The sequence below is a fragment of the Schistocerca serialis genome, chromosome 9 (assembly GCF_023864345.2).
Source record: "Schistocerca serialis cubense isolate TAMUIC-IGC-003099 chromosome 9, iqSchSeri2.2, whole genome shotgun sequence".
Taxonomy (NCBI): Eukaryota; Metazoa; Arthropoda; class Insecta; order Orthoptera; family Acrididae; genus Schistocerca; species Schistocerca serialis.
The window spans coordinates 175,865,200-175,881,963 of record NC_064646.1 but is presented as its reverse complement, the minus strand read 5'-3'; the positions used below and the strand labels follow the sequence as shown (position 1 = coordinate 175,881,963).

Below are 16,764 nucleotides of genomic sequence, written 5' to 3'. Positions count from 1 at the left end.
CTCTGGAACACTATGACCTGGAGGGCGAATCGGAGTAGCTGATGGACCACACGACTGAAGATCTTTTGAAAATCGGAGAAACCCAGGCGCATGTACTTCGTGTTTTCCCATGGATTAGCTAAACTAAAAAAGACTAAACTGCTCGCGAACAGGCCATGGAGACCCAACGGTACCGACCGGCCGCCGTGTCATCCTCAGACAATAGGCGTCGCTGGATGCGGATATGGAGGGGCATATGGTTAGCACACCACGCTCCCGGCCGTATGTCAGTTTACAAGACCGGAGCCGCTACTTCTCAAAGAAGTAGCTCCTCAATTTGCTTCACAAGGACTGAGTGCACCCCGCTTGTCAACAGCACTCGGTAACCGGATGGTCACCCATCCAACTACTAGCCCAGCCCGACAGCGCTTAACTTTGGTGATCTGACGGGAAGCGGTGTTACCACTGCGGCAAGGCCGTTGGCCCCCATGAATTAGCGGAATGAGGTAATTGGTACTGTGCTACCACATTTTGAGAAAAGGCCGTATTTATTGAGAACCTAACGATCTCTCGGATTTGGTATTCAATAGAGTAATGAAAAATTCTCATAGTCTAAGATAATAGACAGTAAATTTGGTTATGATGAGTCCGTAGAGGGAATACAACAGGTGCGAACTGTTACTTCTGTCCGTTGATGCATTCCGACCAAAAATTTATCAATGAGGCTCATTATTGTGCCTAGACATTGAACTTTTGTCTGACGCATGTAGGCAACGAACCACATAGCGGAAGTTAGAAACTTCCTACGTTGAAACTGGTCTTTGAGGTGTAATTTTGTCACATTATTCTACGCTTTCCTGATGGCAGTGTGAATTTGGCAACGTCAGTAATTAGTAGATTTCGATGCGACTCACTGAGCAAACATGTGACTCAATTTCTACAGCTGTGGAATTACAGACTTGTGTAAGCACAGACTTGTCGAAATAAACTCTTCTTTCTTGAGGAAAATAATGATGGCTGTTGCATGGTGCACTGAAGGTGGTATTTTACCCTGTATTTCAATAGCTAGCGAAGTAGTGTTTAAGAATGAATACATAAAAAATCTTACGTGATCGACTGACCAGGTCAACTGGATTGCTGTTGTATAAATAACGCGAAGTCTCTAGGTGGAAAAACAATGAGAAATTTGAACTGTAATCTACAAGAGCATTCTCTATTTGTAGCAGTGGTAATTTATTTTATTTGTTGTTGAAATAGAAACTGCCACCAGTAACAAGGAAAAAGTCAGTTAACAGAAATCTGGCAAATTGAATCTTGCCTCAGTTGCTTCTCAAACTTTGAACTGAAGGTTCTCTTGCATTAAAGCTAGTTTCGTTTTACGATCAAGCAAGCGGAACTTTCTGTATCCTACTTTGCTTTGGCAGAACACGATTTATGGCCACTCGCACTGGCGGGAACGCTGAGATCGCTGAAGCCAATAGGCGGTTCCTGTGGCCACCAACAGCGGAGTGAAAGTCGCCGTAAGCGTGCGCAAAACAGTCAAGCGAGCGATGCGAATTGAAAAACGTAAACAGAGACAAGGTCGTTCGCTCTACTGGCAATGACGTGCATTGAAAGCCTAACACAATAGCGAGGGACTGCCGAATCATTCTGGAGTCGTCGTATTTGCGGACAATCTCGCTTGCTTGTGCGGATACGGGCAAAGACAGTGTGCCAAGCTGAATTAACTTGAATTACTTGAATTAACTATACTTTTTAAGGGGGTAGACCAGGGTACAAATTTTTTTGAGCGTAATTTTTTTTTATTGGCTTAAAATGTTCCTTAGAGTTTTAGATTCATTTATATAAGGTGTCTCATAAATGTTAAAACTTGTTAAAACCGCTATTTACTGCACGGTGCATCCGGGTGCTCGAATGCAACTGACGTAATACTGTAATAGTTACCGATGGAATAGGGGTCCTGTTAGTTGCGGGTAGTATCAACCAAAATACTGTTCTCAACAAGATTTCTCATCGTGGCATGCTTGTCTCGCGTCTGCTTACTACCCGACCACGATGTTATTGCACTTGGCCTCCCATGGTCGTTATTGGGAACATTCGGTTACGTCACAGTAAACAAGAACAGTGGCGACCAACGTAAACGCATCGAATTGTGAATAATTTCAGGACAGTTGTCACATACCACCATGTAGTTCAGCGTGTCCTTATGAAATATGACAACAAAAACTCAAGAAAAGCCGACCGAAGCGTTCTCACTTTAAGGAACAATAATATTGTGGTTGACTAATAACTTATCATTTCGCTTTTTTTTATACGAAGTAAAAGGCGAGTGCTTGAAAATGTCAAAAAAATGGATGTATACTGATAGAAAAGGTTCGAAAAGCAATCCCAACCGGGCCAAAAACGCTTCGATTGGCAAGCAGAAGCCATTTAATTGACACAATTTGGTCAAAATGAGAGACTTTCGACATCAGCGTAAGAAAAAGACCAGCTCTACGGTACTGGCATTGTCAATTAACGGTTTGTTCAATTTAAATATTAAAAAACGCAAGTTGAAACTTAAAACTTTTTTTTTCCAGAACAACGTTTTCAAGTTGGCGGGATTTCTGGTGCACGTTTTTGTAACGACTTTGATGTCGAAAACATAGACTTTTATTTCAAAGTGCCACAGTTTTGCTGAGAACCGTGTTTTTGTATACCTACGTACTACGGTAGACAATATCCTCAGTTTTCAAAGTAGTCTTCGAAATTTTGTTCTAGGTTGAGAATTCTGACGTTGAGAGCTCCCACCAGCCGCCCTCGCACTCCACGAAGCCTTTCCGTCGATGTCGTGTAGTGTCCTCAGGGTGCAAGTTTTTTGCTTAAAATAATACATAGCACAATTATAAGGGTCACAACAAAGGACCAAAATTAGTTTTCTAATTTGTTTGTTATTTTATTGAAATTAATCATGACTATTGGTTACAGAGTCGACGATCATCGTCGTCTTCCCCGTAAGTCACTATACGGGCATAGTTCTGTGGGGATTTGTTATGAAGACTGTTGGAAGCGTAATTTGATGATTTTCTTTTGAACCAAACCGGTGGTGACAGTAGATTTGTATCAATACAGCTGTGGTGGTTTCCTGTTAGTACTGACGTTCAAAAACATTTTTTTTTCTGTGTCAGTTGATAAGGAACGACAGGTGTGAGAACTTCAATGCCGTTGATCTGTCAATCCCAAGTGACCATTATTATTACGTTAATGAATTATTTGTAAATTAATAAATTAATGGAGGCGAAAGATTTCTGTCAATACAAATAATTTGATTCGGTAATAACTTAAAATTCACTGATTTGATACACTAGTGCGCAAACGTTAAGTTTGAAAGTAACAATGCTTCGAGCATTACCAAACTCCTGTGCTACACTGGTCACTTGTCGTCTTTCTTTCACTTTCCGGTTGCTTCTTTCCCGTTGAAGATGTACAGATGTTGTCTCCAGGTCATGTAATGAAAAACACCACCACTGTAGCTGTTCACTCATAGACACTCACTGTCTTTTCGTGTTCTTTCAGCTGTCTCGTGTAACGGGGCCAGTCTCACGCGTTGCAACGCCCAGCTTTCTGTGCACGACTGGGAGATCTCTGGCAACATGCTCAGCACTTTCATTGACCTTCAACTACACTCGCTATTTATGCTGACATTAGTAATTTCATGTGTTAGCTTTCTACTCCCAGAAACCATACGTATCTAGTTCTTTGTTTTCTAAACTATTGTCAACGAATAACAGAAAGATTTCCATGTTTGAAGAATGAGTCTTTATTAAAAAAGAAAACATAATCCTACGAACAATAAGTCTCTTACACTAACATTGGTGTCTTTAACACAGTTCAAATGGTTCAAATGGCTCTGAGCACTATAGGACTTAACTGCTGTGGTCATCAGTCCCCTAGAACTACTTAAACCTAACTAACCTAAGGACGGCACACACATCAATGCCCGAGGCAGGATTCGAACCTGCGACCGTAGCGGTCGCGCGGTTCCAGACTGTAGCGCCTAGAACCACTCGGCCACTCCGGTCGGCTTTAACACAGTTTTTGGAATTAACTTAAAAAAAGGATATTTACTTCAGCAACTTTAAATGCGAACATTTTTAGGTTAGGCTTTACCGTGACTGTTACTGACATTAAATGAAACAACAAGTTTACTGTTACCAGTAACAGTAAACGTGTTGTTTCATTTAATAATTACTTCAGCAATGTACAGAAATGTGTTTTGAGATCAAATAATGGTCAATTAACTAAACCATGACGAAAAAAGTAAACAATGACTGATAAAAATGATAGTAGGTGCGTTAACAAATCAACTAAGCACTCATTTTCATTCATCACAGTCAAGGTACACCTTTTTGTCAATGGAATGCATTTTACACGCGTATTTTTGACATTTAGAACATGTTTTGGTATTTTTGTGTATTTAAGGCGTGGACATATGCGGCATAGAGACAACTTTCACTTTTTTTGCTGACTCGGGCCTGCTTAGTCCTGCACTGCTTATTCGTCGAATCCGTTATCATTTTCGATGTTTTTACAAGAACTTGTTACATTGCAGTCTGATAGCCCTTAGCAAAATTTCTGAAATTCGCTTACCTCTCTTCGATATTAGCTTCCATCAATGTCATACTTTATAAAATATCGTTGCACTGTCTTGCTACTCTTATTTGTATAATTTTTTCCACCAAAATAGCCATACTGCCTTACCATTACTTGGTTTTCCTCGCCAACATTCTCTTCTTCTGACTCTTCATCGTCCTCTATTTCTCTGACAGTTTCATGGCCAGATATTTCTGTTTCACTCTCACTAAAATTGGCTGCCTCTTGAAAATAATCAAGTGTACTAAATGAGCCAGTGTCTCCACTTGCTAACGAAAACTCTAAATTTCATCATCTTTCAAACGTCGCTCCATTCTGTCTAAAACAATGCACAACAATTTGTGATGACAAATACGAAAAGGAACTTTTAAAACTTCGTTTGGGAAATTTTGACGCCAGCTGGTACTTACCAACGGAAATAATGGCCGTTGCTTAGCATGTGCTTGTACGATGCAAGAGCATAGTCGGTACTAAGATTACACATAAGCGGAGTGGCAACTTTGCAATAGGAACGGAATTGTAAACAAAAGATTGATATGTGGGGTAATAAATTACCCCACAAATTTAGTTAAGCTTTAATTTCAACAGAGCAGTTAATCCACTGACGGAAGGAAAATTGCGACACCAAGAGTTGAGCGACGTAGATGAAAGTTGGTAGGCGTGCTTTTACATCTGAAAGATTATGTCTATTAAAATTCCGCGTCATTGTCATAAGAGTGGCGCTAGTGGGGGTCGTAACCGTTAATTACCTTTGAGACTGGACGTGGTGAGTTGATGTTAGTCAAGAACGAGGTAGTATTATAGGGTTACGAGAAGATGGATGTTCCGTCTGTGACACTGCAGAAATACTTGACAGGAATGAAGCCACTTGTCGTCAGTGCTGGCAGTGGTGGTCGCGAGAATGTACGGTCGCAAGAAGACCGGGCTTCGGACCGCCACGTGGCACTACGGAGAGGGAAAACCATCGCGTTCGTTGTATGGCTGTGGCGCATCGTACTGCATCTGCAGCGGCAATTAGAGCAGCAGTTGGCACCGCAGTGATACAACGAACTGTAACAAATCGGTTACTTCAATAGCAGCTCTGAGACAGCTCACTGGAGAGCTCTTTGTGTTTTATGATGAAAGCTGATTCTGCCTCGGTGCCAGTGGCGGCCGTGTGTTGGTTACAAGGAGGTCAATCTCTGAGGACCTGCATCCAACCTGTCTGCTGGCTAGACACACTGGACCTACACCTGGAGTTATTCAAGCACCCTGACTGCTAATTAGGACGTCGGACTGGTGATTCGACCTGTTGTGCTGCCATTCATGAAAAGCATTCCGTGTGGTGTTCTCCAACAGCGAAACGCTCTCCCACAAACGCTGTTGTAACCCAACATGCTGTCCAGAGCATCGACATGTTACCTTGGCCTTCTCGATCGCCAGACCTGTCTCCAACAAAGCACATATCGGATATCATCGGACGACAACTCCCTCGACATCCACAACCAGCATTGACCGACCAAGTGGAACATGCATGGAATTCCAACCCACAAACTGGCATCCCGTACCTGTGCAACAGAATGCGTGCACGTTTTCATGGTTGCGTTCAACATTCTGGCGGTTAATCGGTTATTAATGTACCAGCATTTCACATTTGCAATGGCTTATCTCGCGCATACATTAACCTGTGTTCTTGCTTAAATATGTTACCTAGACACGCCGGCCGTTGTGGACGAGCGGTTCTAGGCGCTTCAGTCCGGGACCGCGCTGCTGCTACGGTCGCAGGTTCGAATCCTGCCTCGGGCATGGATGTGTGTGAGGTCCTTAGGCTAGTTAGGTTCAAATGGTTCAAATGGCTCTGAGCACTATGGGACTTAACTTCTAAGGTCATCAGTCCCCTAGAACTTAGAACTACTTAAACCTAACTAACCTAAGGACATCACACACATCCATGCCCGAGGCAGGATTCGAACCTGCGACCGTAGCGGTCTCGCGGTTCCAGACTGTAGCGCCTAGAACCGCTCGGCCACACCGGCCGGCCCGGCTAGTTAGGTATAAGTAGTTATAAGTTCTAGGAGATTGATGACCTCAGATGTTAAGTCCCATAGTGCTCAGAGCCATTTGACCATTTGTTACCTAGACAAACGTATTCCCGAAATTTCGGATTAGCAGATCAATAATATTGAACATAGCTGTGATATATTGGCGTTATTATTAGCATACATAAAATGAAATCTGGTATTAGTGCTGACATTTCTGTTGGTGGTGAGGATGATGTGCTGAACAACATTACATCAGTATGTTCAAATGTGTGTGAAATCTAATGGGACTTAACTTCTAAGGTCATCAGTCCCTAAGCTTACACACTACTTAACCTAAATTATCCGAAGGACAAACACACACACCCATGCCCGAGGGAGGACTCGAACCTCCACCGGGACCAGCCGCACAGTCCATGACTGCAGCGCCCCAGACCGCTCGGCTAATCCCGCGCGGCATTACATCAGTATTTTTGTTATTTGATGACTAATAATTACAGCTCTCACAAGTCGTATGTTTTTACGTTGGATAGTACTTCCATGTGCGAATGACACAAGCGAGCCAATAATACGTATTTTCTCCTAGGCGGCAGGGCATATGTTGAAGTGTGAACGGGTGGAGTCAAAAGGATTGTGTATACCGCCTGGCATCGTTCGCTTCACGGTCCAGGTATGGCTACACAGAAAACATCAGGTCTTAAAGTTTGTTACGTGTTCGTGGGAAGGCTACCGAAGGAAAAACTGATTTGTTTACGTATTAAGGTACGACATACAAAAATATCTGCATTTATACCCATTAAACTTTGTTCATAGCCACTTCCACTAAGAAGCGACGAAATTTGCTGTGGGAGAAGCAGCGAACATCTAAGGCGGCCTTTAAGCAGAATTCGCTGGTCCTTGCTTTGATTGGAGACATTATCAAGTGAAGTTGCAAAATTTCACCGCCTTGTTTTCTGCGTTGCGCTCGTCGTGTCACACACGCAGATACAGTTCGCAGGGCCCACACAGCTAGAACTGTGTCAGTAAGGCGAGCGATAGCGCCGCTAATAGCTGTGTCCGACCGCCGCGGTGCCTAAGTGGCCATCCCGTCAGCGACGTGACAGGAATCCGCGGCCGGACAGCAGTGCCGGCGGCGTAGCTCGTAAAATGCCGGTCACGCGTCTAAACGGAAACAGAGCTGCCCCGCTTCGACCTGCGCCGAAGACTTACGGCCGTGTGGTTGAGGAGATTTCCCTTTTTTCTTCCTTTTTTCCTGCCCTGCGGTCCAGAAACAGCGCTCGTCCGGAGCCACTCTCGGAGAGCCGACAATCTGAGCCCAATTTGGGCACCCGGCGCTCGGCGCGGCGCGGCGCGTGCGATAGCGATAGGTCGCGAGGTCGACTCGGTCGTCGAGCGCCGAAGTCGATATCGCTGGCGGAGGAGGCGGGAACTCGCTGGCCGCCAGACTCCAGCGGCGGTGGCGGCAGTAGAGCGGCGACCGACGCTCCAGGCAGACGCAGGCGACGCAGTGAGTACCGCCGCGTAGAACGCAGCCTCGCCGCTCGCGCGCGCGCTGCCGATGCCGACGGAAAATGAGCAGAAACGCTCGAAAGATCAACTCCAAAATATCAAACTGAACAGTGCCCGTTGTCCGTAAATGTAGTCATTGCGCATATGCGATGATGATCCAGACAGTGAATCACACCGAATACGAAAAATCGGATAAAGCGAAATTAAGCTGCAGACCCGACTAAATGCTATGTCATTTCATAGACTTTGTTCTTCTTTAAACATGAGAGAAAAACCACTTTTCACGAAAAGTTTTCACCCTCTGCTTTCTGCAATCGCAGCGCCACCCACGTCTATTAGCTGTCTTTTTTTCGTCAGACTGAGGAAAGTAAACAATGCTTGCTACTTTACCACTAGTTTTTGGGTAATCCCATTTCGTTCTGCTTTCGAATTCCATGATGGATGTGTCGAATTAATTGAATTGTGTGTCGAAATTAGTGAATTTTGTGTAAAAATCGTTGCACGTCTTATTTTTAAATATATTCTTTTAGGCGCAATGTTGGAGAATTGGGCAAAGATTCTACAGTTTCACTAGATGCATTTATTACTATCGCCGATAATGTAGCGTGTACAGCATGGCCTCTGACACACGAAAATTTTCGGAGATCGTTCAGATATCAAAAAATTACATTTTTGTGGACGAAATTAACATTGCAGTTTCTTTCCTCACACAGAAACGCAGAACACCTCGAAACGTATTTGCAGTTAGACGCGCATTCGAATGGCGAAATGAATATAACGATGGACCATTCGTGGAAAATTTGATACCGAAAAGCGACTACAAAACACGCTAATGGTTTTTCTCAAAGAACTTCCAATATACTGTGTGTATCTACACAAGTAAATTTTGGAAGGAAATCTAATTATGCTAGTGTAATAAAGATTGACGAGATCTAAAATATAGATTTTTAAAAATTTCCTTGCATCCATTGTTTAACGCAAAATATTTAACACTAAATATACTTCGGTATCCACAGTTTCACGTTAAACGTTCTCGCTGTATTTATTTTTCATTTTATTAGCAGGAACTTGGTCGAAAAAGGGGTTGACCTAGAAACACAGTTTTACGAGAGACTGTTCTTGAATAATTCTTAAGTGAGTTTAATTAAAGTTGTGTGACTCCGTGAATGGAAATAGCCGTCGATCTGATGTCACTTCTGATGCAAATAGTTATCAGAATATTTCAGGTCTCATACACATTTACTTTATAAATAAGCCATATTTTATTGGATAATATTTTTCAGTGCTGGTGTATCAATTTTGTCTGTTCACAAAACTATTTAATCATTTGTGAGGAGTGACTTAGTTTTCGGCATCACAAAATTTCACGAGTCCCTCTAGTTTCTAGGATGCCACGACAAAGTTGTCGGCGATGTGTCCTATGTTTATCCAGTAACGCACGTAATCATTGCCATGTGATGTTAAACAAGCTAAGGAGATCCTGTGCAAATAAACCTCTCGTGCAAAAATATGTTGTTGGATCTTTATCTGAAAACTAACACGTTTTTCTTTTTTTAACTAATTGGCCATGTTCTAAGATATTCCGCGGCGACGAATTGGTAAAAGGTGAATACCGATAATCCTGAGTTAGTGGACTTTCTCTCTCCTCTTGATTTCGACTGTGTGAGTGATGGAACTCAGAAGTATATCTTCATTGTTGGAAAGGCTGTCTCTAAGAGCTGTGCTGGTAAGTGTTACTACACGAAGCATGTTAGCAACGGATATCGGAACCACTATTTTAAGTATTAATTCATTAACTGCCCTTGTGAGCGAGTACACTATTCATGACGTAATCATTGTGTGGATATATGTTTGCCTATGATACTTAACATTCTACAATCACTTAAACTGAAACGTATTATCGGAATAAGTAAATCGCTTTTTCTCTCTTGAATAATTGCACTTAGTATCTCTCAGTGTTTCCGTCTGCAAATATAAAGACTTTTGATGAGCACATTACATTCGAAACGCAGTGCCACCAAGAGCGTTTTGTAATGAAAATATGCAATCACGTATTGTCATAAAGTGCATACTGTCCTTTTTTCACGTAACAGACGAAACCGCATATGACCTAACTGGACGGCCTTCACCTGTTGCTGAGATGTGTGAGGAAATATTTTATCGGTAACTGCCACTTTTGTAAGTTAAGAAAGAGGGGAAAACTGAATAGCAATGTGTTGAATAAGTAAAGTCAATTAACGGTCGGCGAAAAATGTTTTACGTAACTACAAATTGTAGCTGAGAAAGCAGATTTATTGCTGTTTGCATACAAACACAGCTAGCGTTTGCTGCGTGTGAATATTCCGTATTTTCTTTCCTTCGTAGGATGAGGTACGTGCTTCACCACAAATTATGTTTTGCTGCATGGTCAAAGAGTTTACATCATTTCAAGATTATGCATCAAAAGTGGACCTTCGCGCAGATATATTTTCGATACGGCTTATTAGAAGATGTGACGTAGCTAACAGTCATGGAGTTCAACGATGGTGATTGTAGGTCTCAAATTAAATCAAAGAAGCATATGGACATGGACTCTATCGAAAACTGATCCATGATCGCAAAACACTATTTTCTAATGAGGTGCCCGGGAGAGATTTCCCTAGTACCCTTATGTATAATGCTGTGAATATTTTTCAACATTTCGTCTAGTGCTATATAAATTTCATAGTAAGTAATTCACTTGTGTTTCGGAAGCTGTTTGGCAAAGCTAGTGTATCAATATAATCCTATGTAGCACTTAATCGTTTGCAAGAAAGACGTACTGTATTTGCAATCATTACAAAATTTAACGCGGTCTTCTCGCTTCTGGAACAGCAACTGTAGCTTGGTGAGCGATATGTAGTTCATGAAATTGTGATGTACAGTATCGAATGCGCTGAGACTTGAAAAGTAGTTGATTGAAAGTATACGTTTCAGTATACATTTCAGTCACAGCACGTAATGGCTTGACCGTCCTTGAAGAGTTGGCCACAAAGGAAAATTTTCTCTTATTTTAACAGATAAGATATTTGTTCTGTCGTTTTCAATGGTAACTGACTGGTAAAACTGCCTAATTCTGGATTCTGGAATATTTATACTTGACTTTGTACCGCTGGGAAATGATATGAACCACAGAAAGCGGATCGGTAGATTCTTTCGTGCTGTAGGAAATATGGTTAGGCGTTCGACATCCGGCACGAAGATTAAACTGTTTGCAGTCAGAATCTTACCTGTTACTATCACATACAGATTCCTTATATTAGCGACACTGTTCAGTCAGGCAGCTTTCCTCTCCAAGCATTAGATTTGCTTCCGAAGAGTTATTTTTCTTCCAGCATTAACTACACTTAAATGTCGATTTCTGGCATGGTGTAACATGTCACGCAGAAATAAGTGTAGTCCTGTCATTCTTTTGGTGTTGTATTGTTGTTATTTTTGCTGACGAGTCTAAAACGTGAAGATCAGGATGCTCAGGATCTAATCACTAGCTATGGTCCTTTCGTCCCTATAATTGCTCTAATATTGTGTCTGCTTACGGTATTTGTTGTTTATGGCTGCCTCTAGAAAGCTTTTCTCCCTTTACTTTTCTTCTTTACTCTCCGCATTTGACGTAGCCTAGTAGAACTACAAGGTATGTAATGATAAAATTTTGCTTTTGGTGCAAACGTACATTTCTCAAATGGAATACTTGGCTAGCCACATAAATTTTTATTTGTACTGGTTTAAAAAAACTGAAGTGATCATAATTTGTAGCGTAAAGATGGAAGGAGGATTAGTGTTTTAACGTACCTTCGACGACAACGTTACGAGAGTTGGAGTATCATCGTGGCTTGGGGACGGAAATCCACTGCGCCTCTTGCACAGGACTTTTCTGAGCATTTACCGTAAGCCGTTTAGGTAATCTACGGAAATCCTAAATCTCTATGATCGTACGGGGATTCGAATCGCGGTCCTCATGAATACCAATTCATTCCCTTCCAATGCGCCATCTCGCTCGGTAGCGTAGTAGTCCAAGTATTATTATGGAGACGTGATTCTTTAAGCTTATCCTCATATGTTGCATTTACTTAATTGTCTACCATAAATATTAGGTTGATACCTAAGTTCGTAGCGTTTTCCCATAAGTTGCTCATAACAGAGACGTTTTTTTTTTAGTGTGTGTGAAATCTTATGGGACTTAACTGCTAAGGTCATCAGTCCCTAAGCTTACACACTACTTAACCTAAATTATCCTAAGGACAAACACACACACCCATGCCCGAGGGAGGACTCGAACCTCCGCCGGGACCAGGTGCACAGAGACTTTAATCAACAAAAATACGACGGTAATCCCAAATGTAAGGTCTCCTACTTTTTTATAAGTACATTGCCCTGTTTATTTCTACAATGGTCTGCATCAGTTTACAGCTTGAACATTTAGTTATTTTTCTACATATGGTTCAAATGGCTCTGAGCACTATGGGACTCAACTGCTGAGGTCATTAGTCCCATAGAACTTAAAACTAGTTAAACCTAACTAACCTAAGGACATCACAAACATCCATGCCCGAGGCAGGATTCGAACCTGCGACCGTAGCGGTCCTGCGGTTACAGACTGCAGCGCCTTTAACCGCACGGCCACTTCGGCCGGCTTTTCTACATAATTACCATTTCTGTCTATGAATTTTTGTAGACGCTGTGGCAGTTTCTGTATGCCCATGTCAAACTAGTTCGCCGCCATGCTGTTCAGAAAGTTTTGAACCTCTTCTTTCACCTCGTCGTCGGAGCTGAATCACTTTCCGGCCCAATGTTCTTTTAACCTAGGGAACTGGGCGCCAAGTGAGGACTATAGGGTGGTTGGGTGATTATGTTCCACTGAAACTGTCGCAGGAGAGCAACGGTTTGCCGAGCGATGTGTGGGTGAGCGTTGTCGTGGAGAATGTGTACGCCCTTGCTCAACATTCCTCCTCTCCGGTTCTGAATTGCCCGTTTGAATTTTTCAGAGTCTCACAGTACCTGTCAGCGTTAATTTGGTCCCAGTGGGCATAAATTCGACCAACAATGCCCCTTTCCGATCCCCAAAAACGGTTTTCATGACTTTAACTGGAGACTCTGTTTGTTTGAATTTCCGCGGCTTTGGCGAAGAAGGATGCCGCCACTGGCGTGATTGTTGCTTGGTCTCAGGTGTAAAGTGGTACGCCCAGGTTTCGTCACCCATGACAGTTGAGTCCAGAAAGCTGTCCTGTTCGGTTGCAAGGCGGTGTAGAAATGCATAGGAAGCATCAACTCTTTACCGCACCTCAATCAGCATGCGTGGCACCCATCTCGAGCACACCTTCCGGTAGTTCCATGTTTCCGTTAAAATTCTGTGATCGGTGCTTCGGGAAACCTCAGAAACCAACCTGCAGAGATCATACAGGGTGATCCGCCGATCTTCACACATGCTTTGCTCGACCTTCAACACTGTCTCCTCAGAAACTGACGGTCTCCCGCTCGTGAATTTCGGTCCGACCACATGCAAACTCTCTACACCATTTACGAACATTTTTGACATCCATGCACGACTCACCATACACTTCCGTCAGCCGGCGATGGATTTCAATCGGCGCAGTGCCCTTTACGTTCAAAAACCGAATACCTGCGCGCAATTCGCACTTGGAGGTAACATCCGACAGGAGCTTCATTCTCAACGGCTGCCAGCCAAGACTGAGCGCCTCATGGCGGCGTGCGCATGTTTACACACAGCGCGTGAAGCACTCTTCGTAACAGTGTGACCAACTGCCACATAAACAGAGTTCTGTACTTATAAAAAGCAGGAGACCTTACTTCTGGGATTACCCTCGTATAATCTCTTTCACTTTTTACAACAGTTTGTCAGTGTAGGGGTAACATTACGATTCCGCCACTGTAGAAGTCACGTGATTTCGTGGCAAAGAACTCGTCGAGCCAAGTTCGGAGCCCACTTTTATCGGGAAAGGATGTTCCTTGAAGTCTGTTAGACAGGGAGCGGAGACGGTGAGAAACTGAGAGCGCAAAATCAGGTGAAGAAGGTGGGTGCAAAATGATTTCCAAACCAAACTCTTGTATAGTATTTTTTTGTCAGCAGAATGCGGGCGGGCGTTATCGGTGAGTAGCGTCACTTCACGCACTCTTCCTGGTCGTGGTTCTTGGATTGCGTCTGCAGTACTTCTCAGTTGTTGATAATATATGTCAGCAGTCATGTTTTCACCGCAGTTAAGCAATTCGTAGCACACCACACCGTCGTTGTTTCACCAAACGCGTAACGTTCTCTTTTGCGGATGCGTGCAGATATTTGTGCAGGGTTGCTTTGTTTGGGCTCAAACATTCCTTTCTTTTCCTTAGGATAAAGATACCATTTCTCATCACTAGTAACAATACGGTATAGGAATGAACTGTGTTGTCCACGAGCCAATTGATGGCTAGCAAGCGGAAATGCACGTATGGCCACCCGCTGATTTTTGTGATATTTGAACCTTCCCCACTGCATGCAAATGTCACACGAATGTAGAATGATCACAGTTCATCACATTTGACAGTTCTCGAGTACACTGACATGCGCCATTGAGGATTAATGCGTTTAATCAATCTTCACCAAACCTCGAAGGGCTTCCTGAACGTGTAGTATCACTAATGTTCGAAACGGTCCTCCTTAAAACGAGAAAACCATTTTTCTACCATGGTCTGTCCAATGAAATTATCCTCATACACGGCGCAAACGTTTCTGGCTGCCTTTGCTGCTGTAAACCCTTTACTGAACTCAAACAGAAAAATATGTCGGAAATGTTCTGATTCCTACACTTGGCACTCAATTTTGTAGCATACTCATCTCCATTCACTATATCTCAAGAGAAAATGACAGTACGTTAACCCAGGTAGCAAAAGTGAACTACAAATAAAAGATGACAATCGATAAATAAACCTATAGCAACCGGAATACCAACAAGCAAATCATAAAGGCCACGAATCTTGTGCACCAATCTATTAAGTTTAGAAGTAGGTGTTAAAGAAACCAGCAACCAGTGCATCCTCTGTATAATTAATTAAGCAAAACATTTAACGTATCACATGAAAACTAGTGTTGTAATAACAGAAAATTAATAAATGACGATAAACGTAACCAGAATGTAAAGTAAATAAAAAGTAATTATTTTTGGGGCTATTTTCCTTCCACGATGAAAATGACTATAACATTCGTATTTATCTCGTGAGGCTACCCCAGGGTAAGTACAAAAGAATTTCCGTAAGTGATCCGGAATAGAGATATGAAACATTATACAAGCGCGTGACGTTTAGAATCAGTTTTGGGAGCAATCGCGCACTTCCCGCTAGCACGCTTCATTTCATCACTCAGTTACTGATACTTAAAATCAGTGCAACATATTCCAATATTCTTGTCTTGAAAATATAAGTATTCAGTATTAACCTTGTGCTCTACCCCCCCCCCCCCCCCCACCCCTTCTTGTTGTTGCTATTGTCCACTATGGTAAAGTCTTTTCAGAAGATTCATGAGGAGTAAGATTTACAATAAACTTCTTACTTATCGTTTCTCGCACAGTTGGCTCCAGTTCTTCATGTGTGGGAGTCTGATTCCTGAAGCTGAAATTCTCACATTTAAGGTTCTCATGGTGCAATTGATCTAAATAATTTTGAAGAATGTCATTGCAGAATTTTTGTTTTTACAATAATGTATTGGTTTACATCTTACTGTATCACACTGTCTTTTGAATTTTCACATTAACAAAACCGAAATTACATTGTTCGACCAAAATATAAAATTACGTCGGATCACATCACAGGCATGCTTACTAGTTACTTCACTCTGCGGTAATAACAATATTCCAAGGGGTTTACAAATGAATTTCTGTTAGTTCGATTATTATTTTATTATTTCATAAATGAGTCCAGAAATAGATGTAATAAACAGTACTAGATTGCGTAATTAATAATAGAAATTTTAAGTGTGTCAAATATTTGGTAATTACAAATTTCCCTTTAAAAAAAAGAAAAAAAATAACTGTACGTTCAGAGCTAGTGCATATCGATTGTAACAACGAAAATAAGGTAATTCTTTTCATAAATTTTAGCTTTAAATACAACATATTGTGATACTTCCTGGCAGATTAAAACTGTGTGCCGGTCTGAGACTCGAACTCGGGACATTTGCCTTTCGCGGGCAAGTGCTCTATCATCTGAGCTACCCAAGCACGACTCACGCCCCGTCCTAAGGCTGTACTTCCGCCAGTACCTCGTCTCCTACTTTCCAAACTTCACAGAAACTCTACTGCGAAACTTGCAGAACTAGCACTCCTGGAAGAAAGGATATTGCGGAGACCTTGCTTAGCCACGGCCTGGGGGATGTTTCCTGAATCATTCTGGGAACATATTGTGTATAAAATTACATGAAATGTTTCAGAAAAACAGCTGAGATAATATTGGCCTGTCCAAAATTCAAAAAATATTTATAGTATCGACTACTACTGTTAAGGAAAAGTAATGCTAGAGGAGGATGACCCTTTACAACCTCCATCAAGCGCATCGTTGTACAATATTAATTACGTCCACCAGTCTTTTTTAAAAAATAATGATTATATCTCCACTTCTGTTGAAG

General features: G+C 42.1%; 1 long non-coding RNA gene and 1 pseudogene across 1 annotated transcript in view; one reads left to right on the top strand and one right to left on the bottom strand.

Annotated features, from left to right (window-relative positions):
* Window positions 1–346: 346 nt before the first annotated feature.
* On the bottom strand, window positions 347–463 carry LOC126419995 (5S ribosomal RNA; annotated as a pseudogene).
* A 7,605-nt stretch (window positions 464–8,068) lies between these two features.
* LOC126418888 (uncharacterized) overlaps window positions 8,069–16,764 on the top strand; it is a 580,721-nt gene continuing 572,025 nt past the window's right edge. Inside the window, exon 1 of the long non-coding RNA XR_007575902.1 lies at window positions 8,069–8,136. This is a non-coding gene — a long non-coding RNA (uncharacterized LOC126418888). The remainder of the gene's footprint in view (window positions 8,137–16,764) is intronic.